Here is a 16,876-nt window from a genome sequence, read left to right on the forward strand (position 1 = left end):
TTGTTATCTTTACTAAACAATCTAATAAATAGAAAGGGATAGGATTTAGACTGATAGCCTTATTACAGAAATATAACCAGAGTGTGCCAACGAGTTCCATCCACTGGCCTGTGTACTCCTGTGCTATCAGAAAACACCAATTGGAGACCTGTAAACAAGCAGATATAGACTGTACAGTCAAGATCTCCACAACCACATATTCATTAATGTCCAATTAACAAACCATCAATTCAATCAGACTGACTTTCCTCCTCTCCAGTCTGTTTCCGTCACATATGTGCCCATTCGTACTGATGTCCATGCAGCCCCAGCACATACCTGTCAACAAACTAGGCGCGTAGCACATAGAACGACTAAAGCGTTCTATACCCGCTGGCATCTCTTCAACGCACTTCCTGGTAGGCGGCGGCATCAGCTGTGTATACGCCGCTAAAGTCACGTGATTCAGGTTCCGATCATATGATCTCGTAGCACGTATTTAGGTGTTCAGCTACAGCTGATCACTGCTTCTGATTGTTGTTTCGCTCGGCTAGTCACTGAAGCCTCGGCTCGTATGAGTCATTGGGCCTCATTACACGGTAGGCGGTAAACCATGGCGCTAATAGCGCCATGGTTCATGCCGGTAATTTACTGGTACCGCCTTGGAGGAAAGGGGAATTACCGCCCTATTCCAAGGTTGGGAAGGCAGTAATTCCTCCTTCCTCCATTGCCCTTCCCTATTCCCATTTTTGCCCCATAGGGCATAATGGGATTGGGGAAGGTGCTAATTACGGTACCGCAAATTGCGGTACCATAATAAGCTCCCTGGTCCCTTTGCGGGTTGGATTTTTAACGCCTGCAAAAAGCAGGCGTTAAATTCCCCAACCCGCAAAGGGACCTCGTAGTAAGGCGGTAAGGATTTACCGGTACCGGTAAAATACCGGTACCGGTAAACCCTCACCGCCTACCGTGTAATGAGGCCCATTGTCCTTTGTATTTGCCCTTACGGTCTTCCTTCTACCATTCGTGGAATTGGACACGCTGAAATCCAGCTATTTCTGTTTCCAGCTCCAGCTAGACGTTCCTCTCACGTCGTTCCCGGCAGTGTTCTGTGCGCTGCTTTTCCCGCGAATGTGCATCCGCGTCTATTCCAACCAGAATCACCAAGTAAGCTGTCTGTGGTCGGCTTAACTGCTCGTGGTCGTTGTTGTTCATCAGTTTGGAACAGAGCCATATCAGTAGCTGCACATTATTGGTTTTCTGGTTTTCTGCTTCAGCAGTTCCCTCAAGCAGTATTGGGGTTGTGCATGAGTTATGCTGATTATTTGTTACCCTTTTTGGCATTATTCCTCAAGCAGTATTGGGGTTGTGCCTAATATATTTTGGTATTGGATTAATTTCTTCAAGGGCATTGGACTTCTACTCAGTTAGTAAACTAGTAACCAAGGGAGGATTAGATTATTCCAATTTGGATTTATTTTGCTAAACCTATAGTGCACAGGACATTTGGGACGCTATCCTGGAGTGCACCAACCCGACACTAGCGCGACCCTCGTGCCGTTCGGGTTATATCTCTTACTAACCTTCCCTTCCTTGATGTTGTTTTCCATTGGATTACTTGGAGTTATACGTAGAGGCTATCTGGACCACTCCAACAGGTTAGTGTGGGTTTAAAAGGGGGTATTTAGGGTTTGAACTTTTCCCACATCATACTCAGTGTTTTTGTTTTCTCACAGCTTGGTGATTACTCCTGTTCCTTGCCCTTTCCATTGATCACTCGCTCTGCCTGTAACAATTATCAGACAGAGGGTTTTATCAATTGGAAGGTCTGCTATTGATCAAGTCTCTCCGTAGTAGAACCTCAGCTCCTGGGCTCAGATATCTACAGAACTGGATATCTTCATCACGTATCCTTTTTGAGGTCTGACCTTCGACTTGTATCCTTTTTAAATACAGGTGGGGGTGTACCTATCCTGGGATTGGTACATGACAGTTTCCAACATCAATTGCTGTGAACAAAATACCGAACCATCCAGATATCAAAAACAAGGTATCACTACAGACTTCAGCAAATTCAATTGCCACTAGATTGCACCCAAATACAATTCCCACTTACTTGTAGATGGTGGCTTTCACAACAAAGATTTGGTCACTCTCAACACAGTTGCACCACAGTAATTTGTTCTGTGGGTATAAATAAATATACCCCATTGTTAGCCTTCTGTTAAATCAATAACATCTCACTATACACACATTCTCTAAAGTATGCAGAACACTTTTTCTCAATTACCTTACCTTTAAGAACAAAATGCGTGATACGGGAATGCGGGGACAGCTGTAGAAACAGCCTCACGTCCTGTATCCACTTTAAGTACTGTTGGACATTTATCACGTGACGTTCACGCCGCGTGTGACGTCCTGCATCATTATTTCAATGAAAATAAGCCTTTGCACTATTGCGGCGGCCATCTTTAAATGTAACAAAGTCTCAGGCAAACAATAAGTAGCTCTGCATTATTCCCACTACGCATGGCGCGTCCTGAGTATATTCATTATGATGCTCACGGGAATTGAATTATCTTCCTCACAGTGTTACATATACTTAGCCTTTGCACTGTCATCTTTAAATGAGACAAAGTCGCGATCACACAAAAGTAACTCTACATAATTCCCACTACGCATAACGCGTCCTAAGTATATCCACCATAATGCTGACGGGGATTGAATTTTTCTTCATTATAATATTGCATACACTTATGGAATCTGCAATCAAGCAACACATCAGCCACATATCAAGCTACTATTTCAGAAGTAAGAGTCGTACAGAGTGGCCTATCAGCAGCCACATTTGATGTATGTCAAATCATCTATCCAACTATAGTGTCATACTTTAATGTTATATTTTGATATTGTGGTATCAGCAATACCAAAATCAATGTGATTAAATATCAGTATGCCTTAAGAAATGTAATAATATAGGGGTGCTCTCATATCATTCTAACACAAACTACTGTAGGAATTGCCATTTTTGTTAATGTTCGCTTGTTCACAGACAACATTACAACATCTCCTGCCAACTCATCAATGTTATTACACCACCTGTTGTTAACAACACTTACCCATTAGAATAAACAGGTTGTTATTTGAATACTCGATTCCATTAACATGTTGTCGCAGGTATTTGCAATTAATGATGTTATTTGTCATTTTACGTTTCCAACACATTAGATAAACACCATTCTTGCTTTGTACATTTCACAGGAAACATGTCAAATCAAATTCCAGATTCATCCCTCTTTGGACTTAAAGCTTCTTGGCGCTCTATCCAAAACATCTCTTTTTGATGAAGTAGCATGTTCAGATCCCCCCCTCCCTTGGAGGACCCAACTTGTTCTAGAATTATAAACCTCATCTGGGCTATAGTGTGTTGTGCTGGCCCAAAATGTTGCGCTACTGGTGAGTGGGTCTGGTGCATTCAAATGTTCGATTTATGTTCCGTCCACCTCATTTTAATCTTTCACATTGTTAAACCGACATAAAAGATGCCACAAGGACATCTAATGCCGTAGATGACATTAGTGGAGTCACACGTAGTTGTGTGTCTTTTCTTCCACTATACGGATGATTGGTGTAATTAACTTTTATGACATTATGGCAATGCTGGCAGTTGTTGCATGATAGTGTGCCTTTGAAGGGTGTTTCATGTGGTTTGTGTGCAATATATTCTGCCCGAATCAAATAGTCTCTCAGAGACTTGCTCTTCCTGTATGCAAAGGTTGGAGGTTGTTCAAATAACTGAGCAAGAGTAGGGTCTATTTTCAAAAAATCCCATTTCTTTTCCACTATTCTCTTGATTTTTTTACTTTGTGGAGAGTAAGTAGTTACATCTGCCAGCTTTTCTGTGGAAGGTTTTGTGTGGGTTTCAATGCTACATCTCTCGTCACACTTTTGTAGCTTTTTCTATAGCTGCTGATATTTTTGCTTCAGGGTAATCTCTTTCTGTGAATTTCATATGCAAATTTGCTGTTTTCATAGTAAACTCTCTTCAGAGATAATCCTCTTGTACTGCAAGAACTGACTATACGGTATACTTTCAATTGTTTGTCTTGGATGGAAACTTGAAGCAAGTAGAAAGCTGTTTCTATAAGTTGGTTTGTTGCAGATTGCTATTTCCAATCTTCCATTCTCATACACCTCTACGTCCAGAAACTGAATTTTACTGATACTGTACTTGGTTGTGAATTGAATTCTTGAAGCCAAATGATTCATGAATTCAAAACATGGTTGCAAAAAGTCAGGTTTACCTCTGCAGACTCCAAAAACATCTGTGATAAGTCTGCATAAACACTTCAGATGACCCTTACATCTCATGCTGTTCAGGATGACCTCCTCTTCAAAATAAGCCATATAGGTGTTTGCGTAGCTGGGCACCATTGCAGCACCCATTGAAGTACCCAAAATGTGAATGATAAAACTGTCCTTGAATCGGTTACTATTATTTGACACTACTAGTTTTAACAGGCGTATTACAAAACTCTTAATAGCAGTGCAATTCTCTGTAGATATTAGGAGCCATTCCATGGCTTCTAAGCCAGCTGTGTGTGTTATATTTGTATACATACTACACACACCCATTGTAAATAGGATGTTATGTTCCTCATCAAACTGGATTTCTTTGATTTTTAGTAAGAAATCTGTAGTATCTTTTATATATGTTCTGGATGATTGGATCAGTGGTTGGACAACCTTATCTACATATTGCGCCAATGGTTCTAATAAGCTTCCAGTGGCGGCTATTATTAGTCTCCTCGGTGGTTCACTCAAGCACTTGTGGATTTTGGGTAAAATATATATTATCAGCATCGATGGATGCAATTTAGTAAGAACGACTTTGGGTTTATGGGTGATCCACTCATTGTGCTCAGCTTCATCTAAGAGCGATTTAATGATGGCTCGAACCTGTTCTGTCGGGTCATGGAAGACCTCCATATATATATCTTGGCAATCCATATCAGGTTTTAAGCAGAGTGTGATTTAGATATTTTGATTTTCAATGTCTATTGGCATGCTGGTGTTTGTAATTTAAGCGTGTTTATCAATCACATTTTGATGTGTGCGAACGATTGGCTTGCCAAATGTGTGGGAGATCAAATTCTGGTGACATAAATGCTACATGCATGCGTCCAGATGCTGTGCGGGATTATTCCAAAACATTTCTGGGAAAGAATATTATGGGTCTATGTGGCAAATAAAATCTGGGTGGCATTGGCCTTGTTAGGTTGAATGGCTCCATAGTCTGCGACATTCCAAGCAATTTTACTTGGACCAATGGTACCTCCCGATCAACACGACTACATTTTTGTTAGTGGAGGTATTTTTGAGAAATGTAAATCTCTTCATATAAGTCTGTCAGAATTCAGTGATCATAGTACCTTGATTGCTGAATTTGGAATTGAAACATCAAAATATAATGGTTCATAGACTCCTTCTTGTGGTTTAAGGGTAAATGTTTCCGGTACTAGGGCATTGGAACCCCATCACTATAGTTTTCTGACAAGTAATACGCGAGTGAAAGATCACAGAGAAAAAAAGGAAATGAGAACACAAGATAGAGCTATTATCAGTGTTGAGAATTTGTCACATTAAAAATGTGCTGTAACATCAAAAAAGTGAAGCAGGCCTACAAAATTTGGCTGCATGGAAACTGTGCTCTAAGATGTCAGCGGGATGCAGAATACATGCTTGAGACCCTGCAAAACAAAAACTTGTCTTCTGGAAATTAATGATCTGGAGAATGTCCAGCAAGTTTGCCATTTGAACCCTGTATCTGAGCAGGATTGAGTAACTCACTACAAAAATATATTTGCACTCCCAGTGGGACAAGTTGTAAGTGAGCCCAATGAAGTAGTTTTGCCTGATGATGACTGCAAATTGCCCATAAATTGTGATCAGATCGAAGAAGTAATTAAGAACATCAGTACTTCTAGGGCCCCCGGGGCGAACAAATTATCGAATGTTCTGTTCAAGGGAAACCCAGGGACTTGGGCGGTAATTCTGCTTATACTATTTAAATGTATTGCAGACTCTTATAGGTTCCAAAATTCTGCTCAACTGCCCATAATGTTGCCAATATATAAAAAAGGCTCACCACAAGATCTGAGAAATTATCGACCTTTTGCCATACTAGATGCCGACAACACGGTCTTTGCGGCTTTGCTGTTGGAGCATCTAGAGGACTGGTATACCGGATGCAGAAACGGCAGACAGGCTTTCGGAAAACACCTAGGAACCTCTTTAAATGGATTCATTTTGAAGAGCATAATGAGTCAAGCTTGGTTCAAAAAATATGATTGTCTTTTTGGCAACCATCGACCTTTCGGCCGCATTTGATGCAGTCGATCAGTGACTATTGTGGGCAAAACAAAGAAAATGGGGGATCTGTGAAGGACTTTTGCGTCTAATCATTAGGTTGTATGTGGAGTCCAATGTGCAAATTAGGTTAGATCAGAGTGGAACTTTCTCCCGTAAAATCTAACATTTAGAGTATTCGGACAGGGTTGCGTTTTGGCACCCTGCCTGTTCAATCTCTATGGGCCTCATTACGACCCAGGCGTTAAGGGTTAACGCCGTCGTTAACCCTTAACGCCTATTCCGATTTTAACGGCTGCTTTTAGCAGCCGTTAAAATCCATGGCGCTAACCTGCCTATGGGGCAAAAATGGGAATGGGGAAGGGAAAATGGGAAATGGGGATTTACCGCCCCACTCACCTTGGAATGGGGCGGTAAATCCGCCATCCACCATGGTGTAAACTTAGTTTACACCATGGTGGTAAAGTTGGCGCAATTAGCGCCTGGGTTGTAATGACCCCCTATATGTCCGATATAGGTGATTTTTGTATGCCCGGTTGCATTTGCCACACCAAAAATTTACAATCTGAAACCTGTGTCAATGGCTTATGTGGACGACTTTCTCATATTTGATTGTACACAGCTTGTATTACAACGCCTGATTTGACGCCTTTTCCGATTTTGCAACTTCCCATTGCCTGAAAGTAAATCCTGATAAAACGAAAGTCTTGCACTGTACCACTAGGAAGAAAATCTCCAAATGCTGCTGGCATGTTGGTTCTAATATGATTAAGCAGGTAGATTGTTTTTTTGTATTTAAGATTTCCAATTGCTCCAAAGCCTCAGAAGTGCTACAATAAGGAATGGTAAAAAAACGTGTGCCGTTGCACTTACGAACCAGCTGTATAGAGTTGACGCAAAGTATTGAAAATTCTCAATGGTGCCCGTAGTGAGGTTATATGAGGGGAAGATAGTTTTGAAAATTGTATATGGTATTGCAATTCTGGCTCCCTTGGTTTTAGATTTTTTAATCAATTTTAGACAGATTGATATGGAGAAAAGCCCTTAGGGTTCCAGGTTGTGTGCGTTTGGCAGCCATAAGATTTTTATCTTTCTATTATAAAATGTTATGCCCAAAAAAGGAATCTTTATTTTCGGATCTACAGACCATTTTATATATGAAGGGGGACAGATATGTAAAGGAGTTTACCATGTTTTGCGTTGGTTTACTCTGGGAAATTGGACTAGCAGATTGTGATTTGGCTTTGAACCCAGGGAAAGTGAAGCTGGCCCTATTCAGAGCTGATTGGGTAGCAACTGTAGAAGGAATGCATACATATGAATCGCTGAATCATTTGAGTGGCAAGCATAGAAAATCTGGTGTTCTTGCCCCACATCTTGCCATATACCCTTATTGGAAAACCAGAAGCTGTTTCTCGCGATTTAGGTGGGATCTGATATTGACCAGAGAACTTTTGGTTCGATATGGCACGATGCGGGCAGAGCATGCACTTTGTCAATTTTGTAAGGAGGAAAAACAACTCGAGACCTTAAAACATCTTGTATCATCTTGTGAAGCTGTGAATGGTAAAAAAGATCATGTTATTTTAAGAGGCTTTTAAATGTATTTAATTTGGGCGATGAGGAGATTGTCTGGCACTGTTGTCTGACTGGTAGGACAACTTCAACAGTACTGGCCATAGTTGTTTTTATAAATTGATTGCAATTGGAGCCATCCAACCTTTATGCACTTAACGAAACTGTATTGCACTTTAAGGAACGGCATTGAACTCTAGAAACTGTATTGCACTGTTTCTGTAATTGTATAGCACTTTAGAAACGGTATTTGCGCATTGGAAATTGTACTGTGCTTTCGAAAAATTGTACTCTAAATATTTTTTTACGTGCTTGGGTAATCTTTTTTGTGCGTTTGTTGAACTTAAATATTTGTCTTATTTATTGATGGCATGTTGATTTTGTTTTGCTTCTATTTGTATTGCTTTTTCTTTATATGTTAATGTTAAATTTTATTGTATAACCATGTAACATTAATACAAAATACATTTAAAAAGCAGTCTTCCACGAGTAAATGACTTAATTGGAGTTGTAAACACACCCCTTCAGTCACTCGCTTTTTAAGGACTATGCCTGTCTTCACCGAAGTCCTGTGGAACACTAGCATTGGCAAAGCCACCGGTTTTGCCTTGTGTATAAGTATTAGGCATTTGCAAGGCATTGTTATTAGATGCCCAGGTACTCATACCATTTTGCACCTGCTACCATCAATAGCCAGTTGACAAAATCCTAAACTGTTGGCATTGCCGCTGCTTGTTTAAACTTGCAAAGTTAATGTAGAATTTGAGAATTAATTAAATAGTCTCATATAAATCTCCGTGTGCAAAGTCTTTCTTGTAAAGACTTCGTTGAATGAATGCTTCAGTGAAAGAAAGCTCCACAAGCGCCACACTGCATTAAGGCGCTTGACATGTAACTGATATTGCAAGCCCTGCCCTGCCCTGCTTTCTGAGGTGCCGGCCTATCAGGGTATCTTTCTGTTTCCCCTTACACTAGCCTGTCCCTGAGTCTCTGGCGAGCATGGCATACGAGCCTTCATTTCAGAGCTCGTCCTCCACTGCTCCAGAGAAAGTAACTCATCCAAAAATCTGCCCGCTTCCCTGTATTTTAGCCACACCTTCTTTGAAAGACGCCGCTTGCCCCCCCCCCAGGCACCGCCCCCAAGGGGGAGGGCATGCTCTGGTGAACATTTGCGTTCCTGGAACCGCAGTTGTTAGTTTCGAGGTAAATATTCCCATAAGCCCCCGATTCGCCATGCTCCGACCGGGCCGAGCGTGATGTGCAGTGGCGCACAGTCTTCTGTATCCCGGACGCACGGGGGAGCTGCGGTGTCTGCTGCGACACCTCGGAGGAAATAAGGTACACGTTGCTTGCATTTTATCCGCGCGCTATTCGGTATGCATCCAGGTATCTGCTTCGTCTAATTGAGTGACGCTTTTAGTTTGTTGTCCATTTTGAGATCGCTGAATAAAGAGACGCCGGAGCTTCTTCTTCGTCTCGTTCTAGTCACAAATTGACACGTGTGAGTTTGTGTTATATAGTAGAATGGCTAAATGCAGTGATCTGTGCGTAAACTGCAGCTTGCATCTCTTAAGTAGCTGTACGAGAGATCGGTGCGTTAAATTGGCTGTAGTGATTGCTGGAGTCGACTGCTTGTCAGAAATGTCACTCCTTTCAGCAATAAGTGTCAGAAGCTGACACTAGTAGTGACCTGTCTCCCTATAGTTCGGGCTGCCTCACTGCAGTGCACCAATGCACACTAAATAGATGGTGATGGTGAGCTCAAAACTTTGGGTACAGTAGACGCTGTGCTAGAGTTTGGCATTGCTAGGAGAGACTAGTTCGGCCCCTTTTAGCCACGAAGAGATAGATGCCCGTGGCCAGGTCCTATAGGCAGGCAGGCCGCTTGAATGGAAAATAGGACCATCTACAATAACTTAGTATAGCAACCACGTTGCTAACAAACATAGCATATCGATGAATAGAATGCTTGAAACAGAACACTGTAACAATATATAACATAAAATAGCAAAGCATAATGCACAGCATAGGAAGAAACGATGCGGAGCAGATCATCATATCATAACAATTTAGCATAACTACACTGGAGATGATGCCTTCAAAAAATATTATACTGGGGCCTGGCGTGGGGCGGTAGATGCACACTTTTAATGTTAGCTAGGGAAATAAAGGATGGGACATGTCATCCCAAATACACACACGCACCACAATTGAGCACACGTATACTCTGAAACTTGTATTCATTAGTCACTGTATCCACAGTGAAGAACACTGCTTAATCAATAAACGCTGAAAGGCAGCGTCACTGGGATGTGCCCTGTAGGCAAGTGTTATTCGTGCCCTGACCGTGCTGTCACACCTCGCTGCTCGCAGAACCTAATCAGGTTACAAGTCGAATGACGTGGGTGGTAACACGTGATATGTGTGTCCAAGAAATCCACGCGGACTGCACCGGTGAAAGTCTTCATTACTTTTAATGTCCTTTCAATAGTACTTTTCTTTTTTCTACTTAATAGGACTTAATAGAATTTCACAAATTTTCAAATTGATGAACCAGCAGTGTGTAATCATTTCTGAATAACCACGTGGAACATCTAAAGGTGTTTTATGCATCCCATGCTTAGACAAGACCCCACACATTACTAAAAGAAAATTGAAACGTACACAAAAATAATTCATTATGGTCAAAAAGCACAACTGCAAATCGTATTGTATTTGGTTATTTATATAGTGCTCTTTCCCCACTTGTGTGGCCTCAATGCGTTTTTTCCTTGGTTGGAACGCCCTTGGTGACCGTAGTAGATGTGGTTGGAAATTCTAGAGAGTTTAGCTTAGGAAATGCATGTGTGCATGTTGCCATTCTAAGACTTGGGTGGCTGGCAAGGCTCGACTAAGCAGCCCAAGAGGGGTCAGACACACGGGTGGGTGCTGTTGAGGGTTAGAGATAGATTGCTATTGTTGAGAGAGTCTATGTGAGGCCAACTATACCTGTTTCCTTTCGAGTGGTGGTCTCTGTATGCTAGTGGCAGGGGTGTTGAGGTGCGTCAGGTGTTTCAGTCTGGACGGCTATGTGTGAACCTAGACCCATGTGCTTGGCCATAGCCGTATTCTATCGTGCATGGATGCTTGGCTGTGCCTTGTGCCTGTGTCCACACTAGTGGTGTGAGATATACGTACCGTAGACTGCGAGATTGCTCGACTGGGGTAATATATGTCCAGGTCTAGAATTGAGATTCCTATACCATTGGGCCTAGCTTTCATACTGTAGGAGGAATCTGCATATATTAAACAAAGATGGAGGTCACACCTAGATTTGAGAGTTCTGTATAGTGGGAGAAAGGCCTAAGTTTCACAGTGCAGTAGCAATGCAATTTGAGTAAATGACACAGCTAGATTTGAGAGTCCTGTATAGTCAGAGAGAGGCCTACACCTAACAATGCAATTTGAGTATGAAGACAAAACACAGCTAGATTTGAGAGTCCCGTATAGTGGGAGAGAGGCCTACACCTAACAAAAAAAGGAAAATAACTATCATTAAAGTAATGCAGAATCTCATACCGCCACAGCCCTTGTGAATTCATGGAATCCATAACTACTCTTTGCTGCATCCGGACCCTGTCATGCTGTTAAGCTTTGTAAGATCATTAGCTGGTAATACCACTATAGGAATTCCTATATAAATTCCTAGAGGGAATACATTCCTACAGGCCCACTCCTAGCTCTTGCTATCCCGCCAGGATTCAGCATCCTTAGGACCGATAGGACCAACACCCAAGGAGGCGGAGTCGCCTTAATAGCCAAAACTACATTGCAAATCAGAGCCTGCCCAATGGAACAAATACAGGGGTATGAACGCCTACTGGTAAAATTCACCTCCAATCCCAAAACCACCACTAACTTCTTGGTAGTGTATAGATCACCGAACAAAAATACCCCAACATAGACCTCCCTCCAATACGAACACCCCTCATTAAGCCCAACACTAAATACATCATTCTCAGAGACATAAACCTAGGCTTTAGCGATCCCCCAGATCTTGATGCATTAGCCCTCCATACAGCTATGTTAGATATGAATTTCGTGCAGTTGATAAATGGACCCACCCACACGCTGCTGCCTTGTTGCTAGGTTACTAGCAGCAACTTCCTTAGGCCACATCCGCCGGCAGGCGGAAGCGCCGGCGGCCACACGAAGGCCCATACTATGGCCCCTGTTTGCCCCTGGAGCCTCAGTCAGCCACGTCAGCAGCTACCCTGAGGAGAGGGCAGGAGCCCCTCCTCCCCTGCAGCAGTATCAATCCAGCAGCCGGAGAACACCACGTGCATTGCCCATCACCATCCACGGCACCCAGCTGCAGTGGAACCCTTCGACGAGCCATCCATGTGGTAAGGCCCAACTACCCTGATTACACCTTGCCTGCTCCAAGAAATTTTGAAATTATACAGGCCAACGTGCAGGCGACGACGACCTCGTACTGCCTGACCGGCCTTGCCCGACCTTGTGATGCCGGGCGCAGCGCAGCGCCAAACCGAGGCTGCTGGCTTGTTGCTATGTTACTAGCAGCAACTTCCTTAGGCCACATCCGCCGGCAGGTAGAAGCGCCGGCGGCCACACGAAGGCCCATACTAAGGCCCCTATTTGCCCCCTGTTCGCCTAACTGGGCACCTATGGAACCCTCATAACTACGAAAAGAAGCGAGTCCAGTCCAACTGGTGAGTGTGTACAGACTGTTTACATAACATCACATCCTCTCGCAGTAACTTTGTCTGTTTACCTAGTGTCCAGGCCCGTGCTGAGCAGAGCCCACAAATCACGTATCGCTTCGTCTTGTACTCTCAGCCAATGACTATGGCCACAACTACCATGCACTTGATTAATGTACATGCCACCATCTGCTATTACTAATTACTGTCATAAGTAAATATTGTAACCTAACTAACTGATATGTTATGCCCAGGACTATGATACCGCATTATTTTGCGCAATATGCACGTTATATGGCCGACCTCGAAAATCTAATTATCGGTTACTAAGGACTAGCCTACTGTACCACATTGTCTAGTAATCTTAACGTCTCCTTTGTTCGAATGAGCTCATGCCTATACTATATTAACCCACTATACTCACTTTATGAGTACTGCCCACTCTTTACTGTTTGCACCTAGGCCTAGGTTACACTAGCCTACTCTGACAAAACATAGCAAACTGCCTACACTATGTCTTGCATATGGCTATGTTAACAACAATTCTGCCTATTCTAGTGAATGATCTGTGCCCTATTCAAATTCACTTATTAGATTTATCCACAAGATTGAACATATTTGTCGAATCTATAATCTTACTATCCTACTCTGCCCACACATTTTCTGCCCATGCGTATATCTGTCAAGCCGTAACTTTAGGTCATGTCAATTATAGATCTACCTAACTGTTAGAATTACTAGATGACCACTATGCTACACCAATCAGATTACCATAGAACCAGACACATTTGCCAAGATAATATTTGACTATCCTTGCAGCCTGCGTTATCCTACTTATGCTTTTATATGCCTAGCCTTTTCTTGCTCCACCCTTTGATGGTATTTTCTCTACCATTGACATTGACATATCATATTGCTAGTACTCTCCGATTCCTCTAACCAACCCTGCCCTCCCATTGCCGGCTGGAACATACTGTAATCTTAGCCTAGCATGTTCACTATAGCCACCAACCAGACCGCTCGTATCTCATTAATCACACTGAGCTTTTAACTGTGCTTCGCCAGTCCCTTTACAATGGCCCCCTGTGACCTTTCGAGTATGACATACTCTACACTGTCCAACAACACTCCTACTATCCTGACCACAGTCGCTAATGACTCCCATTGCCCATTCCCAAGCAATCCCTGCACTACATATTCTAGGAATATCAGACTCCGAGCCAGACTAGCCAAAATATATGAACCCCCCCATTAGATTGGCGCCCACTTCCAACTGGAATAGGATCCCAATGACTCTGCCTCTCCTAACTCCCAGGAGCACTAAGTTATCAAACAATTGCTCACCCAGTACCAAAAAGCGTACAGCTCAGCACCCTAAACGTAAAGAACGCATAACGCCCCACCTATCAGCTACAGCCCTCATGAGCCCGCTCATCAAAGGAGCATTAATAAACGCTAGGTCTCTGGTAGCACATGCCACAGAGATTGCTGATGTGATTCTGAGTGACAATCTAGACTTTCTCGCTATCACCGAGACATGGCTGCACGCTGCAGCAGGCCCTATGCTTATGCTAGCAGTTCCAGATGGCTACACAATCCCAAGACAAGATCGACAAGAGGCGGAGGTATCACCATTATCTGTTAATCTAGCCTCTCCATGAGACTGGCCTCCCCCTATGACTTACAATCCTGTGAAGTTCTCTCAGTCAAACTACCTCTGATTAATTCCCAGACCCTTAATATCCATTTGATCTACCGCCCACCAGGTTCAATTGGGACATTTGAGGAAGATATTTATACAGTCTTATCTAATAACCTCAAAAGCTCATCACAAGTATTACTTCTAGGCGACCTTAACTTGGACTTTAATGACCCTTTAGATAAACCTGCCTTGGCAACGGCTAACATCTTAACAGAGCATGGCCTTACCCAAAGAATCAAAACTCCCACTCACAACAAAGGGAGAATACTGGATTGGGTGGCGGATTACAACTGCCAGGCCAATATCCTCTCCATCTCCCCTCTAGCCTGGACGGACCACTACTTACCATCATTTACACTCTCTACCAATAGACCCCCATCCATACCTGCCCTTATCGCCCCACCTACACTAACTAGGAACAAAAAGAACATTACAGCGGAAAGACTCATCCCCGCTATTCTCCCCACCCTCAACTTACTCCCAGATAGCACAGACCCTGAAATACTGGTTGATGAGTATAACAAAATTATGGCTTCCTCCCTAGATCAGATCGCCCCCCTTAAACTGAGACCAAGTAAGCCTAAAAATCACTTGAACACATTTTTCACACCATTCCTAAAAAACCTAAGGCAACAAAAAAGAGATTGCGAGGCCTCATGGAAAATACTTCCATCCGAAGCCAATAAATTAAACCTCACTAAGCTTTCATCCCTCTATAAAAAAAAGAAATCTGTCTTGCTAAACGGGAATCCTACGACACCAGTATTTCCCAAGCTAACTCCAATATGAAAGAATTATTCACCATACTCAAAGAACTGGAGACTCCCATTGCAATACCAGAAACATGTACCAAAGATATAAACTGGTGTTCAGATATCCAACGTGCACTCACTAATAAAGTTTCCACCCTACAAAATAAAAGAGCCCAAAAAAAAGTATCTTTAAATGCCCTACATCCTCCTAAAGCCTCCCCCAACACTGCTGAAATCCAACCTGCCCGATTCAACTTCTCTAAAATATCCATCATTGAGGTTGAAAGAATTATTCTGTCTCTTAATGTCATGATGCCCGCTCCCGGGGAGCCGGTTCAAGCCCTGCGTCCCCGAAAGCGGACATCCAGTCCCCAAGGAAGGACCCAGCAACCCCATATAGGGGCCCTTTGGACAGTGTCCTGGCGCCTATGGCGCCAGGCTCATAAAAGACATCAGTCCTGGCGCCATAGGCGCCAGGCTCATTATGGAAGTGCTTGGGTGCACTTACCTGATGCAGACCATGCTGCAGGATCCCGGCCTCCTTGAGGCCTGAAAGGAACTACTTTACCTGTGGGACTAATTTACCATCCGGGCGTGGCTGGGGAAGGATACATACCTGATTGGAGGAAGGATACATACCTGGAACTTCTTCCAAGGCTATTTAAACCCCACCCGAACAGCCACACGTGCTTCGCGTTGTTCTGTATCTAGCAGCTGGACGCTCACCGTGTCTGCTCCTGCATCCTGACTTCTGCCACGCCTGCCAGCATCCTGGATCACCTGCAAAGGAAGAGAAGAAGAGAACAGAAGAAGGAAAAGTCCTTACCTGCTAAATCCGCATCCCAGAGACATCTCGCCGACAATCCTGAAAAGGAAGACTTTTATTTAAAAGCTCATCGCGTCGATCGCTGCAGCGCCGCATTCCACTCGCCTTTACTGGGCGCCTCCATGTTCAGCAGCGATCATCCGGATTCGCAGTCACGCCCCAGCGCCTAGGGAGAAAAAGACCAGAACAAAAGGTGAGAGAGAGAAGGGAATAAGGAAAGCTAAATCTCCATGTTAAGACTTACCTGTTGATTCATTCCCTCTTCATTTCGGGTCCGCGCCGCATCCTGGCATTTCCGGACCCCGGCCCCTAAGGGGAAAAAGAGACATCAGCGTTAATGAGCGAATGAAAAGACATTACCAAAAAACGCTCATTAAAGACTTACCTGATTTCTACAAGGATTTCACCTCTCATCTCGGGTCGGTGCCTGTTCCCCAGCATTCCGTACCCCGGCCCCTATGGGGAAAAAGACACTAGCATTAGTACATTAATGCATGGACACAAGGGGAACCTCTTATCAAAAAACTTACCTGGAAGCCAAGCAAGTTTGGTTCTCAACAATCCGAAAATCCAGTGAAGTAACTGGATACCAACGCGCCCCTGCATCAGAAGCAGGATGGAGAGCTCGTCCTTCCAGACCCTAAGGTGAGACGCTACGAGGAATCACAGAAGGGTTTCGAGGAGGGTGAGAGGGGAAAGTGGGAGGCTGATTGCATTACCCCGCAGATAGTTAATCCCCTATTTTCGCCTACAGAAGGATACTTCTGCGAGCCAGACAAGCCAGATTTGGGGGCCCTGTCCAGTCCGTCTTCCGAACTCTGCGCATCACCTTAGAAGAGGTCACAGCAGCGCGAACCAGGCCAGCGCCTCCGTGGGAGTCAGGTGAGCGTTACACTTAAACCATCTAACTGCCAGTGTGATCTCTGCCCGCCACAGCTCATCAAGGATGCAGCTCGGGAAATATCGCCCT

General features: G+C 43.6%; 1 protein-coding gene across 2 annotated transcripts in view; it reads left to right on the forward strand.

Annotated features, from left to right (window-relative positions):
- LOC138580545 (mothers against decapentaplegic homolog 4-like) overlaps positions 1–16,876 on the forward strand; it is an 880,676-nt gene that overhangs the window by 196,449 nt on the left and 667,351 nt on the right. Inside the window, exon 1 of one of the 2 annotated variants that reach the window (XM_069651183.1) lies at positions 9,088–9,261. The exons of the other annotated variant lie outside the window; for it this stretch is intronic. The gene's annotated coding sequence lies outside the window, so the exon portion shown is untranslated. Of the gene's footprint in view, positions 1–9,087; positions 9,262–16,876 lie in introns of those variants that run through there. 2 annotated transcript variants of the gene reach the window in all.

Source organism: Ambystoma mexicanum, chromosome 1p, assembly GCF_040938575.1.
Source record: "Ambystoma mexicanum isolate Mex_15411 chromosome 1p, UKY_AmexF1_1, whole genome shotgun sequence".
NCBI classification, from domain to species: Eukaryota; Metazoa; Chordata; class Amphibia; order Caudata; family Ambystomatidae; genus Ambystoma; species Ambystoma mexicanum.